The sequence below is a fragment of the Octopus sinensis genome, unplaced genomic scaffold, assembly GCF_006345805.1.
Source record: "Octopus sinensis unplaced genomic scaffold, ASM634580v1 Contig10816, whole genome shotgun sequence".
NCBI lineage: Eukaryota > Metazoa > Mollusca > Cephalopoda > Octopoda > Octopodidae > Octopus > Octopus sinensis.
The window spans coordinates 294,340-303,343 of record NW_021832224.1 but is presented as its reverse complement, the minus strand read 5'-3'; positions in this window follow the sequence as shown (position 1 = coordinate 303,343).

Sequence of the window (9,004 nt, the reverse complement as noted above, 5' to 3'; positions counted from 1 at the left end):
ATGGTCGTAGATTATTATGCTTTTATGGAGTTTTTAAAATCAATGCCGACTGCAGCAATTCATTTTGAGTTTTCTTTACTTGATCCTTCTTCGATTAACACATTTTTGTGTTTTGTGGAGTTCATGTTAAAGGCTAAGGTCGAGAGTGATCTTGTTTTTACATATTTGGCATTATTTATCGAGGTATGAATGTTAATGTATAATTGTAGAAATGTAGCGATGAGTTAAGGGAAAATGAACATTTTATGAACAAACTCATCGTGATTCGTAAGTTGGTGAGTGAAAATATGCGGGAATTGGATAAATTGGCATCGCGAGCTACTTCGATAATATCATATATCAAGAGTTCTACAGCATAAGATTTTTAGTCATTTTTATACTATTTTTGATTTTTTATTAAAATTAGTATCGTTTTATGTTAAATTTATTATTATTGAGGGCATTCACGATAAAACATCAAGACTAATTTGTGCCGTGTTTTTTTACATCTTCTCTTTCGGTCTTAACCCGGAGTTTTGCACAATTTCTTTAAGGTTATCCAGGAAGACTGCCGAGTTAGTCGCAGCCCAACCGCCAACGCTAATGGTCTTCCACGGAATCCAGCTACTGTTCGAGCGAAGAAATGCTACATGGTCGTTTCAACATAAAACGTGGCCATAAAGCTGCATGCTGATTGAAAATATTTGCTGACAGGATTTTCATTTGTCATAAAAGTTCTCATTTTATCTTTATGGATTAATTCAGAGCTTTTCAAAAAATAATTCTCGCGGCACACTAATCTTAAAAAAATAATACACGGCATACATTAAAAATAAAAAAAATAAATTTTTAAGATATGTAAAACTAAGTACAAAAATTGGAAACTTAATGCCCAAATTTTTATTAATAATGAAAATGAAATCTAAATTATTATTGTTGTATATATCATCAATATCAGGTCGAATGGTTGACAAAGCCACCCGCATTTCAGCATCAATGTTTCTCAAACTTTCGTGTTTGTTATATTTCATATTATGCAGCTTAGAAACCATCTGCTTCGCATAAATAGGTTGTTGAAAACTGTAAAATTATGGTCAGTGCTTGTTTTGATAAACTGGGATATATGTTTCGAATATACAGAATTCACCAATGTCTAACTCCGTCATCTTTAATCTTAAGGATCGATCACTAAATAGCGCAATAAGTTCTTCATTTTTTTTAATAGACAAGTTTTTTAATTCATGGACAAGAAAAGGATTTCTTATCTTAAATATATTAAAAAACTAATAAACCAATCAAATTTTTCAATTTCTAAGTCTGGAAAATAAGCATCCATTTTGTTTTCCAAAATTATTAAATGTTCATTAATTAGTCCCTGTATCGAATCATCATTATTTTTTTACAATAACGACAAACAATAATAAATTAATAGTTAATCAGAAAATAAGCAGATCTCACTCCAGCTCGCTGATATCCACTCTCCTTCTCTTGGAAGAAGAGCCTACTTTCAGCTGCATCTTACTCCCCATTACCACATCTGATTCAACCATTGCATCTTTTTTAGTATTCATTGGGTCGTCTTCATATTTACATGCCATCTCCACATACCGGTTGGAAGCAGAAGCGTATTCTTCTCCGGATACCTTCATTCCGTGCTTGTGTTCGATCATCATATTCTCGAGCGTTCTCTTCAGTACAACGGATTGAATGTATGTCCTTGTTCCTGCTGAATCATCATTATATTTTTATTATAATTAAAATATAAAATTAACCATTTGTATTAGAAAACATATTATAATCGCTATCTAAAACCCTTTTTTTCCAAAAAACTGATTTTCATTTTCAAAGAATTTAATTTGTCCGTTGACGATAAAATAGTCTCAGAACTTCCTTGCATACTTGCATTAACCTCGTTTAATATTTGTAAAATGTCAGATAAATACGCAAGTTTTAAAGACCAAATTGTTTTAAAGACTAAAGACTAGAGAAAAAAATTATTCAAATTTGTATTTGTCAGGCGGCACACCGTTTGACAACCTCTGGATTAATTGGTTTTTAATATCGATTTTAGCTGAGTTCTGGGACCTTTAGCTTTTGAGTTTTTGTAATGATATTAGTCATCCCTTTTTTATTAGCTAACTTCCTGGAGCGTGTTTTAAAAATTGGATATTGTTTGGGAAAAAAAGTTGACCAATTTCCGGACTACTTTGTTTGTGTCTCGATTTGTGTGTGGAATCTAAGACGTCAGAAACGGTATTCTGGATTGTGACGACTATTTTTTCCCATATTTTATTAACTAAGTTATTCTTGTCGATTTAGTTAAAACAGTTTTTCATATTGCAAATTCTTCCTAGCAAAGCTTCTTCGTATCGTACTGAGGCGTAGGTTTTCTGTGTATTCGGTGGATTTTGTTAAGTATTAGCCCAATAACAACAAATTTATAGTCGCTTCTGGTTTCAAGTTTATGATCTCGAGTTTTCAGTACGGTCTTTTGATGCTGCTTGCAAGGAATATAGTCTATCTGGTTGTAAATTGAAATGATGTGCCAAGTTTGTTGTTTTAAAACTAGTCAAGTGATTTTATGCTTTGCCGGATGCTTGAAACAAGTGTTGCATAATAATAAATTGAACCCTGTGCAAAATTTTATCAAAGATTTACAGGAAAGGTTTCAGTGATTTCTTCCATGAGTTATAATGCAGGTTTCCTCTCGTTTGGCTCAACCTGCCCTAGGATTCCAATCTATCGAAACAAATTGAAAGTATGAAAAAGGTGAACAGGTCCTAATGAACTGCGAATCAAAGACCATAATGTTGGCAATTTGGTGCAAAGGTGATACATCGGTATATTGTAATGTAGTTTTTGTCTCTTGTAAACATCAGGTATTTAAATAAATCTATGCCAAGTTGTTATTTTTTTAAGCTTGTCTGAGTCCTCTGCAGATTAAAAATCTAAGAGAAAAAGTAAAGAAAAAATATAAATGCAAGAGTATGTTACATTTTGATCTCTTAATTGAACCTGTCGACCATATAGTGGGTAAAAATCAACAAGTTGATATAAATACACTTGACTCCGACTTGGGGTGAGGCATTCTGTGATTTTGGGACATTTTGTTTTTGACAAATATTTAGACAGTCCAATAAAGAAAATTCATTGGCTTCACAAATTAGTCCCAACACTTTCAAAGTTTCAAATGACTGCCTTGACAAATTTAAAAAACAACATGAAGTGAGATTTAAATCAATTTGTGGAAAAAATTCATGTGATTTGACTTACATCAATGAGTTTTTTGAAATTCTTAACGAGAAAATTGAAATGATGAGAGCATACAGGTAATTGCATCTGTCGAGCAAAGCTGTTGACGTTGACATCAATTAGAGAGTTTAGAGAGTTTTCTAGAGCAAGGATGTATTAGGGTGTTTTCTATAGTTATTGTAAGAGCCCCGTAGTACTTAATCCAACGAAAAACTATCATTTGCCACCACGAGAAGGTGATCCACATCGACAAACTCGAGGTATTAACTGGTATCGGAATCAAGGCAATGCTCGGATAAAATCAGTTTATCTATCAAAAACGTTCACTCTGCATTTCTGCAATTAGAAATCACCTTAAAATTCCTAAAAGAGATTAATGCAGGCAGAATTTGTTATGTCCCTAACATTTAAATGGGTTAGCTAAGTAACACACCCCTAACAACGCGCATCTTCATAAAACAATAACTAAAGTCCATCTCCTCTAATCCGACTCCTCGGTATAACGGAATTCCCTTAAAATCGGGCTAAACTTCTGATCCCGATTTATCTCAGAGACCAGGGGTGGCAAACCTTTTTTATTAAAAGTTAATTGGATTTTTGGCATTGTAATTCTCTGGCTCATATGAGCTTAGTGCTATTCTCATGCAATCCGCAAGATGGTTATCCGTTAAACGGGTCCTGTATTGACATTTGATCAAATACAAAAATATAATTAACAATTTATATATCGAAGGCGATCGACCAAGAAATGCGCCGCGATCGACTGTTTGGCCACCCCTGTCATAGATTATCACTGCTATTTCATCTTCGATATACCGAATCTTCTCTATTTCGAATACCTGTCGTATTTTATGGTGCCAACTTGAATTTTCTTTTATCATAAACCGGGTTTCTGACATTAATCTTTGATCTAATCATATGAATTGTCTTTAACCTTAAATTTCGAACAATATTGCGGACAACTCGACAAAAAATCAAAAACTAAAAGATGATAGCTTTGAAAAGAAAACAATTACGTTGGGAGTTGTTTCTAAATAAAAAAATTCAAATAATAAATGAATCGATAGTATCCAAAAATTTCTGTATTGGACGCTATCTGATGGATTAGCACTGCTTGAATGGAATGTGGCATTCTCCCTCTGATCTAATAAATGTGGCATTCCAGTCAAAATATATTATATAAAAGACACTCCTGAAAACAATTTATTGTTCATACTCGTCATGAATAGACTAGGCGATAATTCTATGACAGAAAAGGAATTTGTCAACTTAGACTTGGACATACAAGTTAATAAATTATATTTCCTTGAATGTCCACTCAGTGAAAAATTCAAGAACCATCTATTTCCCAAAAATGAAGAATTAACACGCCTTGCAAAAAGATTGTAATATCTCGACTCGCACACATTTTTCTTTCTAAAAAAAACAACATTTGACTACCCAAACCTTTTATATCTCTCCAATGTTCATCCAGCTACAAACAATAAAACAGTTTACTTTCGATAGACAAATCTCTCAAACAAACTTTTGATTCACTAATTAACGTTTGCTTTGACAAACTTGGTTGGAAGCAATATAAATTCCCCTCTAAGCGTCGGTCTAAAATCGGAGCTGGAGGTCCCGTACCTTGCATATCTATTGTTCCTCTCAAGCTGCAGTCATTTTACACATCAAGTCCTTCATCACAGTATTGGACTTTGCTAAAATAAGTCATTTGACGGAGCTTGCTAGAAATGAAACGGGTTCAAACTCAAAATCCTGAAAGACACAACAAAGCAGAGTAATTGGGATAACACTATCTGCTCCAAAATTTTAGAAAACCTTAAAAAAGAAGCTAATCAACATCTTTTTGCTTGTATCGCGTCAGCTACAAGTGGAGGAAGTGGAGTATGGCTTAGTGTTAAAACCTTGGCCAAACCTCATTGACGGAATGGTCCTTTTGATGGTTTTCTAGAACATAGCAAAAAAGTTGTTTTTATATATAAATTGATAATAAATTTTTTAATTAATTTATAACAATATTATATTTGAGAATTTATAGTGAGCAATGAAGAAGTTTAGTTCGATTATTAATAACTCAAATATCAACGATTTTCTAAAGCCTACACAAGTTTTTAATTTAATAATATCTAATAGGATTGCGTAATATTGTCCAAGCCTGTCAAACCAGAGACTAGCAATATCGTATAATATTAAAATAATGATTAAGGGAAAAGAAGTTGAAATAAATTTGAGTGACTGTTTGGCATGTAGTGGTTGTGTTACCTCAACCGAGACTCTGTTACTATCATCAGCCTCTATAGACAGATTTAAAGAAACTATAAAGAAAAAAATGAATTTGGTTACTATATCAAGTTATTTTAGACATGTGATAATTTAATTGCTGTTTTTATTTGCAATCAATCATTTGCATCTATCGCGGCTACCCTAAATCAATCAATAAAAAAAACTGCGCGAAAAATTGTTCATTTATTAAAGTCTTGTGGTTCGCATTTGTTAATATTTTTAGGTGTTGATTTTGTTTTTAATTTAAATTCAGCCAGTGAAATTGTAGCCAATGAAGTGGCAGATGAATTTATTCAATCCTTCTCTCCCAAAAGCAAAAACCTTCCTATATTAACATCATCTTGTCCAGGTCTGGTGTGTTATGCGGAGAAAATGCTCGGGGAGTCACTTTTAAGTCATTTAAGTCACGTACAATCTCCCCAAAATGTAATGGGGCAACTAATTAGAGATAAAATTGAGTTATTTTTTTAAAACAAGCTAAACAGGTCATCAGGAAGTCCATTATATGTGGTTTCCGTCATGTCTTGCTACGATAAACGAATTGAGGCCTCTCGTCCAGATTATGAAGCAAATATCGACACTGTGATCACAACAGGTACTTGGAAATGTCGCTATTTCACATTCAGAGGAGTTCTATAATTTTTTGGTGTCTAATTTTGTCGATTTTTGTCCGAATTATTTTGAAGGGGTCGAAGAAGCTGATTTTGATTATTTGTTTGAAATTAGATTTTATTTATAAGGTTTTCTGAGTCAGAAAAAGATCTCGTCATTCCTCCCGACGACTGTTCTGGATCATTGCTGTATTCCACTTTTAAAAAAAGTGTCGAAAAAATTAAAGGAATTAAGTTTATTCCATCCAGTCATTTTGTCCCTTCAGCGTAGTTTTGTTCATTTCTATTTAAAAGGTCAAAAAATATTCGGGAAGTCAAATTAGACGGGGATGTTGAGTTTCCGAAGTTTGCTTATGTTTATGGATTCCGGAATATCCACAATTTTGTCCAGCGTATGAAGAGAAGGCGTTTTGAGTATGATTTTGTGGAGATTATGGCTTGTTCTGATGGTTTTTGGGAATTTTTATTTGGTAGGATGCATTGGTGGTGGGGGGCAGATACCCGGGAGTGATGTCGATGTTATGAAGAAAATCTTGGAGGACGAGGCATCCGAGTTATGTCACGAGCGTTCTCTCCCTAGAAAGTCATTTCGGACTGATTTTCATCCTGTTGCTCGTAGTGTTATAGACATTACCTGGTGATCAGTATTTTTTTGTAATAAGAATTTTTAATATTGACATTATAAACAATTGATAGTCTATTTAATGAGAGGTAGACGATCTGATGTAGCTTTCTTTCAGAGACTGGAGAAATGAGTTTAAAAGTTAGGAAATTTTACGAGCAGTTTCATTTATACGGACGGGGAGGTATGACTAAAATGAATGCAAAAATCAAAGTTATTTTCACATTTTTATGAATTATGATGAAGAGTATTTTTATTTTGGTACCTTTAGATCTAAAAATATTCCCCCTTTTTAAAAAAAGTCATAATTAATATTACTCTGTAGTTTCTGTATTATATTCAGAATTTGGCTAATAATGCTATTTTGGATATTTAAATACGCTTTTTAAGTTGTGTTTGGATTGAATTTCTCCATTTCTTCTTTTTTCCCTTTGAACTGGTGCGGCCCGAACATCTAAGGGCAATCACATTGCTTATTTTTAAGTGTTTTTTTACACTGATCTTTCGTAGTAGTCGAATAATAGAATCAAATGACTAGTAAGTAAGTCTGAGTGACGTTTGTTATGGGAATAAACCAGACAAATCACTCCACCAACCAACAAAGGTTAGGCACCACTACCCACAATATTAAGAAAGAGCTATCCGTCTGTTAATCCACATTGTTTTAGGCCAGAGTGAGTTTTTCTGTGTTGAGTCAAATTGAGCCGCAAGCTTTACTCTTGGTGATGCCCTTCCGGCAATTCCTTTAAGCCTTACAACTATACTTCCCAGGAGCCCAAATCCGATTAAATTTTCAATTCACATGTTTTTTTTCAAGCTACTATCCACCCCCTTTGCAGTTTCCTCATCGTCACAAGATCTAGCAACGACTTCCACTTGAAGTTGAGAATCTTCAGCCCACGTCTTAGTTTCATGTTATTTTACTTGTAGTTTCCTCTTCAAATTGTTCTTTGACAATCGCCAAATTTTCGATCTTGGAAATCTCGTAGTGTCTAAAGTCTTCCATATGCTTTAAATATGCATTTTGATTGCGTCATCTACTTTAAGAGTATTTTGGTAATGTTTGTAAAAGTTCCTTAAAATATCAAATTAGTACCAAAAGAATACATTCACTTTAAGATTGTGAATTAATGCTAATCCACTTGCTAGCAGGTCGTATTTATACATCTTTTTAATTTCAACATGTTTCAGTAACTTTTGACAATTGATTCCAACCTCAATTAAGATTATCGTTTTTTGTCTTATCCGGCATGAAAATATCAGGTTTATTGTTGTGGACAACGATGACGGTATTTATTGTCGTGTCCACTCAAATTCATTATATACTGTAGATTATACAGAGTTTTTTTGAATTTCTTTAATTTAGTAATGCCATATTTTCTACAAAGATGGATATGAATGTATCTGATGACTTCATTGTGTTACCGAAAATAATCACTGTTGAGGATGCGCTCACATTTTGTAGTCAAATGATCCACGTTTATTTAGCAGAGATCTTTATAGTCCATTCTATGAATAATATAATTCACTGATCTATATAGTACTGTTACCTTTATAAGGCCAATTATTATTAACACGCATTTTCTCTTTCTCTATTGAAGAAGTGCATAATTAACTATTTCTTAGAACTTTATTGCATACCAATATTCAATTGAGAGATTTCGGAGTCAAAAAAACATTGTTTCTGCTTTAAATTAAAAAGCTTCCTCATTCTTAGTGCACCACTTATAGAAAATTGAGCTTAAGGAGATATAATTTTCTTAATGATACCACTAATCATAAATTCTAGCTATTCAGAAAATTTCAATTTTTGAACAAATATTTTAATAAGTCAGCTAGAAAGTTAGAAACCAAGAAATAACAAATTGGACTGTCCAAACATTATTAAATCATTTAAGATAACTGTATCCACGCAGAACAGCCATTGTGATCTCATATGACAGGTCGTGCCAGGAAAGGTAAAATAACGTTACAGTGCGACCTCGAATTGGGGAAATTTCCCCCAATTTTGAGGTTTTTCCCTCAAAAAAGCTTTTTCATTAAATTTAGGTCTCTCCTGTTCGATATCCTACCTTAATAATATAACCGAGACGGATAACTACAATTTTTATTTTTCGAGTGTTTTGTTTTTTTTGCATCGAACTCATAATATTTTTTTCTGAATAGATCAAATACATTTTCCGAAGTCTCTTGCTTAATAAGATTTAGCAGCATTGTGAATGCGCATTCCGCATTGTTTATAACTTGTTGATCA